The sequence below is a fragment of the Protobothrops mucrosquamatus genome, unplaced genomic scaffold, assembly GCF_001527695.2.
Source record: "Protobothrops mucrosquamatus isolate PMUCROS unplaced genomic scaffold, P.Mucros_1.0 scaffold3243, whole genome shotgun sequence".
Lineage (NCBI taxonomy): Eukaryota > Metazoa > Chordata > Lepidosauria > Squamata > Viperidae > Protobothrops > Protobothrops mucrosquamatus.
The window spans coordinates 87943-93977 of record NW_015389237.1 but is presented as its reverse complement, the minus strand read 5'-3'; positions in this window follow the sequence as shown (position 1 = coordinate 93977).

The window sequence follows — 6035 nt, the reverse complement described above, 5'->3', positions numbered from 1 at the left end:
TCTGGGGTTTTATTTTTTTGTCTCTGAGATGTATTTGGAAAGACAGAACTTTAATGTCTTCCCTATAGACCTCCTCTAAAACAAGTGTAAGAAATACGTGCTGCCTTAACTGAGAGCTGAGGAAAGAACTGTGAAAACTCTTCCAAGTTTTTCTTGTGATTTATGCAAGTGTACTTTTTGTTAAACTGAACCCTTAATAGATTGGGGGGGGGCAGGGGAATCTGATTCAAGTAACGATATTCCAACTCAGGCTAAATCAAAATCTGAACTCTCCTGTATCTTCATCGGTACTTTGAAATGTGGAGTGATAAGCAATCCATTTTAGAAATTCAACGTAAGAGAAAACTCCTCCAGGGTTTGGAGAGGAGGAGAAAACAAGAGAGATTGTAGTTTGTGATGGATTGTTGTAGCTTTGAACCCAGAACTCTCCAACACGGGGCTTGTGCTGAAATGAATTTTGAAGTTATGCTAACTCTAATCCTCATGCGGCCAATGCTCTTTAAGTTTTATCTCTTGATCTCAGGAACGTTAAAATGAACATCTACGGGATTTGGAGGTAATTGCACATATTGTGGAGAGTTTGGGGCTATCGTTTTTTTCTGAGTTGCACTGCTGTGCTGTCTTCCATTTACATACTGATTATCAACATTTGCTTGGGGGAGAAAAGGCAGAGGGGAAGAAATGGGAAGCAAATAAGTCTCCACTTCCAAACTGTCAAGTCTTCTCTTCTATTAAAAAAAAGCCCACTGCACCTCTGCTTCTAAAATTCTGCAGCTTTCTTACCTTACCATTCTGCATGTCATGCTTCAACAATTGTAGACATAAAACAAAAGATTCTCATGGTAAAGGAATGGTGTACCTTGGTACCTTTAAAGATACCTAGCAACTCCTTCTCCCAAGTCCTAAAAATGTTCTCCCAAAACGTCAGCAAAAATGTTACAACTATTTGGTGATTTCCAGCTAGAGATCTAAAGATTTGAATTTCTAATTGGGGGGTGGGGGAAAGGAACAGAAGGTTAAAATAACAAGGTTTATTTAATATGAAAACAGTTGTATCAAATATGAGAAATTAATTTAGAAGATTTTCGCCCACTTTCAAAAGTTCTTCGACTTTTTGCGTTTTCTGCTTGGTTTAGATGTAGGGGTTTTGAAGGAAACCAAATGTCTGCTCATAAGATACAAATGCTGTGTGCAGAATTATGGTGAAAAAGCATGTATCACGGGGTGGAGGATAAACAAAATTGACAAATTAATCTGCCACAAAACAAGATTTGGAAGATTTTTAACTGGGAATTCTGCTTTGTAACATTAAACAATAAGGCTATGTTGTAGGATTTTTGTAGCAATTTGTTCTCCGTGCTACCCTTTGGCTTAAAAATTGTAAAAAATCTTGCAAGGGTTATTGCTACATATCAGAGGACTATTATGATTTCAAACCACATATATTAAATAGATTCTTCAGATGTATAGTATAGGAGCAGCAAACTGCACTGGCATTTGTATTACACATAAACCCTTGAGAACAAGAGAAAAAGGTTGGTTTGTTTTATTAAATTTATGTGCTGCCCATCTGGTCCAGAGGCAACTCTGGGCAGCTTGCTGTTTCTAATGAGAGGTTGGTTGAAAAACAATTAATTATCTATTTTTTTTTCTCAGCCTCATTCTCCAGAAGAGCAGCTTGAACAAACCTTGGGTCACTTCTCCTCTGCGTCACCAGAATCGTGTCTCGAAACCACAACTGTTACTGGTTCTCTTAAGACTGTCCCCATTCCTAAACCAAGGACAATGCATCCTGGCAAAATCGTTGAGAGGAGCAGCAGCAATGAAAGGCAACCAACTACCTTGTCTCTTTTAGAGGAAAGTTCTCATATTCCTTCTCTGAATTTGACTCAGGCTCCAAGAGTTCCCCCAAGGAGAAAGAAGTCAGCTCCTCCTGATTTTCATCTGCAAGTGCTCCAGAACAGCAACAACCTGTTTCTAAAAGGGCTGACGTTCAATTCCAACAATAACAACTTTCCAGCACCATATTTTTCCACAGTGCAGGATTCTGATGCATTTCCATCTTCTCTGAGTGAACCCTCTCTGCTTGCTACGACAGTCGTGATTAGCTCAAAAGACCATGATGCTAAGCTCTTGAGGCCGACTGATTTAGAGTTAATTGGTGACCAACAGCCAACTCCTCCCTTACGGATTCAGCAACAACAGCAAGCTTCAGACAATCATTGTCCAATGGAAAACACCAATTTGTTAGACCTGGAAGTAGACTTTGTTGCTTGCCAGCCAGTGGTTCAGCCATTACCAGCGAATCCACCTCCTGCTTCACAAAATTTGAAACACTCCTGTCCAAGGGATTTCAGCCATTGGGTCACATTTGAAGAAGAAGGCAACAGTAGCACTATATCTCAGGGTTAATTAAGCTCTGATCTCAGTTTAAAATTATGAACTTATTTTTGTACTTTTTCCCAGAAAAGCCCATTATTTTCTAAACTTTATTATAAAAGGAAATAAATTCAGCAAATCATGTACAGCAGCGGTCGCCAACCTTTGCGGCTTGGAGGCTGAGTGGGGGGAGAGGAGAACTGGGCCGCGCAAGTGGTGGCCCACCACGCACATTGGCCCATCACTTGTGCGAATGGAGCTGTGCATGCACGTGCTGGTCCGCCACATATGCAAGTGGAGCTGCACATGTGCTGGCCCATCTCTCACATAGCCTGGTTCTAAATAGGCTACAGCCTGGTAGTGGGCCATGGCCCAGGGTTTGGGGACCCCAATTTATGGTATAGCACTCATCTCTCCTCACTCCTTGGTGATTTCTGGTTCGAGAGTTTAATAGTAAATTCAATAACAAATATTTATCATATGCATGTGTGCTATAACGAGGCCTGCTCCAATTACTCTTTACTTACACTTTGCTCATTTCTGAATTCCATACCACAGGTGGTTGCTTGCCCTAGTTTTCTACTGTAAAAAGATGGGACAGTTAATTCTGCTTTATATACTAAGAGGTATTCTGTCATTCTTGACCCATCTGCATGCTTAGAACCATGGTTCACAGCCTTAAATTATTTTTATCCTCGTTATCAATGTATGCAAAGTAGGAACAAATTTGCATTTCAAAAGACCTGTTGGTAAGAGCAAAAATGGTAATCTGATTCTGTCTAGTAATAGCTGTCGTCAATAATATAGAGGGAAGTCCAGGGTGGTTTTAGAAGTGGTGTGGTAAACATGGGGCTGGTAATATCCAAAATACCCATTCAAGTTTAACCTGTGATATATGCCTGTATGAAACATGGAAATGTGTACTCTGCATAATGTGGTTATAGATCTAGCTTGTTTTGAATAGGAGCCTGAAGGGGTGAAGACGAGAGTTATTCCCTTACAGATCACCTCATAGGATAAACCAGTTAATTTTCTATTATATAGGATAGATCTGATTTATTAATATGAATCTGAATTAATATGAATAAGAGTGTATTTTCCATGGAAGAAACGACCTAAATATGACATAGGTCGGAAATAACACAGGTACATATATGAGAGGCCTCTATTCTCATTTTTAGTATTTAAACCTCAAGTATTCTTTGGCTAATAAAATGTCCAGTGGATTATTGGGGAAAAACACTAATTACTATGTGCACTGAAAGGCTAATATTTTTATGCACAAATCATTTTACATATTTTACAACGTAAAAGATGCAATGATCTAGCTTTACAGTTCAGGTGAGAAATAAAAATCTAGGATCTGATTTGTAATTTAATAGAGAAAAGAATTATGTTGCTTTAGAACACTAGTGTTGCAACGTATCGTGACTTTTTTCGCATTGCCAGAGCTGGGGGTCAGCACGGCCTCCACATGATACAACCGGCCTGTGGGCCAGCAGTTTGACACCCCTGCTTTAGAAGAAGCAACGAAGTTTATGATTTCCTTTCTTCCTGGGGGATGGAATGCAACATGTATTTTTGGCTTTTTTATTCTGTTAATATTAAAAATGTGGTTTATGAAAAACAAGTCTTGGCCTATTCCTGTATAGGTATATATACTATGCATGGCTAAAGGTTAATTAGCTAACACGATGCTATTGTTTTTATTAAATGAACCTTAAAAAAAATAAAGTGCCAAATCAGATAGGTTATTGTGGTTTCCATTCCCCTGCATCAAGTCAACCATTACACCACTCTAAGCAACATTTCAAAAATTAAATCAAGTAATGAAAAGGAGGGTATGTAGCAGTGACAGTTGCCTACTAGAAGACATACTTTTATGTTCTCTAGATGGGTTGCCTGTAACTCCCACGATCTCCCTCTGGTTGTTGCCCTTGGCATGGGACAGCTGGTTAGGGAAGATTGCTCTAACCCTCCCCTTTAATAAGGAAACCACAAGCGTCACTGGTTATTTATGGCTGCATGTTAAGATGAAAAATGAACACCTATTAAAAGGAAGCCTAGTGTACTGTTACTGACGATATTCTCTGCCACATAGATAATTTAACAGCTTTGTGGCAGGTCATTTACATGCTAATAAAAGCATTAGAAAGCAAGTCAATTTAAGTGACTTTATAAATTGCAAATGAAAGTTATTTTTATTGCTCTACTTGAAGTGGTATCCGGCTTTCGGCACTATATTGTATAACTTGCTGCCTAGCGAGATGGCTCATTAAAACTTGAATCTTTCTGGTAACATACTCTGTGCAATCAATTGCAATTTATGCCACTTACCCTGAGCAAAAATGGAACAGGCAAATGTTGCAATAAATAAAAGTCCTGAGCAGTTTTTAAAAACATTTCTTCCACCGAGTAAAATATAACCTCTGAAAATGTTTAATAAAAAAATACTGGTTAAATATATAGAAAGTCTCACAGGCAATGTTGAAGAGCAAAGCTGAATTTCAATTACTTCATTCAAGACCAAATCATAGTCATACCTTACATCGACTCAACACCAGTAGTTTTATGATGCTACTGAGTCATGTATCCATTTAGACAACAGTATTCATAGATTTGATATCATGAATAGTTCACATATTGTTTACTTCGTTATGTATAAATTGCCTAGTGATAGGTAACTTGTTAGAAAGTTTTATTCTGTAAAAATAATTTATGGTGGTTTTTTCCTAAAAGTGTAATGTTATAACGGTAGGTAAGCAATGTAATGATCAAGCGTTTATTTTTTATGTTTACGACATGCCCTTTTTTAATCAGTTGCGTTAGTAAAAAATAAATTCAAGATTTGCCTAAAAAAGTATACGCAAAATAGTATTTAGTTGATAATCACACAAAAAAATATTACAGTAGGTTAGACTATATGTTATTTGGGGTGGGTGGCAATGGGAATGTAAACTTCAGATGGCTCTGACAGTTACAAACGTTTTTGACACTAGGAAATGCAGCCAATTGATATGGATAACCATTTTCCCTTTGTCTACAAAAGGAATCTGCTTTGCCGACAAATATAGTGGCTTAATTTATCATTCTAAACCAGGGCTTTTCAACCTTTTCACCCATTGTACCACTTTTAGGGTATGGCAATATCCGAGTACCACCAGTCGCCTAGCAAGGTGTCAAAAACTTGATGACCAAAAAAGGAAAAAAGTAATGAAGTACAGATAGTCCTTGACTTATAACAGTTCGCTTAGTGACTGTTTGAAGTTACAATGGCACTGAAAAAAGTACCCCCCAAGCCACAGCCGAGCAAGACACCTGCCTGCCCACCCAGCGGTGTTCTTCCTCCTGCCCGAGGTTTTCATTGTTGTGAGCATTTCTGTTGAGGATTGGCAGCGGGGGTGGGGTGGGGGGTGTTTGGTTTTTATTCCCCCATCTGCTGGGTGGTTGCAGCAGGTTTTGGTCACTTCACATGACCCTGGGACACTGTGACCGTTATAAATATGAATCAGTTGCCAAGCTTCTGAATGTAAATTACAAGACCCTGGAGATGCTGCAACATTCCAACTGATTGGCACTTCTTCTGGGCTCAGCAGAAGCACCAGGATTAGCGCCGAGCTCCAGCTGGAGCCTGGCGCTAATCCTGGCACTTCCAC